The sequence below is a fragment of the Mus caroli genome, chromosome 1 (assembly GCF_900094665.2).
Source record: "Mus caroli chromosome 1, CAROLI_EIJ_v1.1, whole genome shotgun sequence".
NCBI classification, from domain to species: domain Eukaryota; kingdom Metazoa; phylum Chordata; class Mammalia; order Rodentia; family Muridae; genus Mus; species Mus caroli.
The window spans coordinates 126,144,267-126,145,306 of record NC_034570.1 but is presented as its reverse complement, the minus strand read 5'-3'; the positions used below and the strand labels follow the sequence as shown (position 1 = coordinate 126,145,306).

General features: G+C 49.8%; 1 protein-coding gene across 4 annotated transcripts in view; it reads left to right on the top strand.

The window, feature by feature from the left end:
* LOC110296853 (alpha-1,3-mannosyl-glycoprotein 4-beta-N-acetylglucosaminyltransferase-like protein MGAT4E) overlaps window positions 1–1,040 on the top strand; it is a 9,482-nt gene continuing 8,442 nt past the window's right edge. For 2 of the 4 annotated variants that reach the window (XM_021165667.1, XM_021165661.1), the window contains exon 1: window positions 374–594. The gene's annotated coding sequence lies outside the window, so the exon portion shown is untranslated. Of the gene's footprint in view, window positions 48–360; window positions 595–1,040 lie in introns of those variants that run through there. The other 2 variants (XM_021165651.1, XM_021165644.1) reach the window with 2 other exon arrangements.

The following is a 1,040-nucleotide window of genomic DNA, read 5'->3' as shown; positions in this document are numbered from 1 at the left end:
ATCGTGCAAAAGAAAGAGGATGAAAGCAAGGCTGACAAACTCAGAAGGTGAGAGGGAGTAGAAGTAGGAGGCCAGGAAGGAACCCTGTGGGACTGGGAGAGACTGGGCGGAGTCGCCCGCCAGGACAGACGCACTGTATGATGGGGCAGGCGCGGTGGTTCTCTGTGCGCTGTTTTCTCTGCAAGGTGGTTTCTGCATCTCTTTTCTCCGTTCAAAGAGAGCCCCTGCTGCCTTTTTAGGGCAAATAATAATTTGTAGGTAGGGATTATGAAGTACACACTCATCGCACGTATCCAGTACCTATGCCCCTCTGATGCTCTGAGTCGGGGGTGGGGGTGGGGGTGGGGGTGGGGGTGGGGGTGGGAGTGGGGGACTGGGACAGAATAGTAACATCACAGAGGGAGCTGAGCTCAGGCGAGTAAGCAGCAGAGACCTCAGGCGCTGTCCTTAACTCCTAGAGTGACTGACTCCCTTTCCAGCTCCTCTTGCCCTTTGTTCTGCCTTCTACAGAACAGCGTTGACCTGCGAGGGTTGAGTAAGAAAAGAATTCTCTGCTGCCCAACACTGTCACAGGCAGGACTGAAGTGAACCGAGGTATGTCTATTGTGCTGAGGGCTTTTAACTGTAGTTATATAACCCTTTTCCATTAAGCATACTTGTCCATGTATTTATGGTTTGGAGAAGTCTGTTCATCTGGATGTTTTATACAGAATTTCATAAGTGAATCACTCACATGACAAAAAGCCTTAAGGAAGACAGGGAAGAAAGTTTAATCTTATTATGAGTAAGGTTTTTTTGTAACTATTATCAAAAAATTAGGGGAGAGATGCATGTTAATGCCTATCACAACACTCTGGACTGAGGAAGGGCTCAGCACTCAAGAGGGTGAGATGCACCAGGCAGTGGTGGCACAGGCCTTTAATCCCAGCACTCGGGAGGCAGAGGCAGAGGCAGGCGGATTTCTGAGTTCGAGGCCAGCCTGGTCTATAGAGTGAGTTCCAGGACAGCCAGGGCTACACAGAGAAACCCTGTCTCGAAAA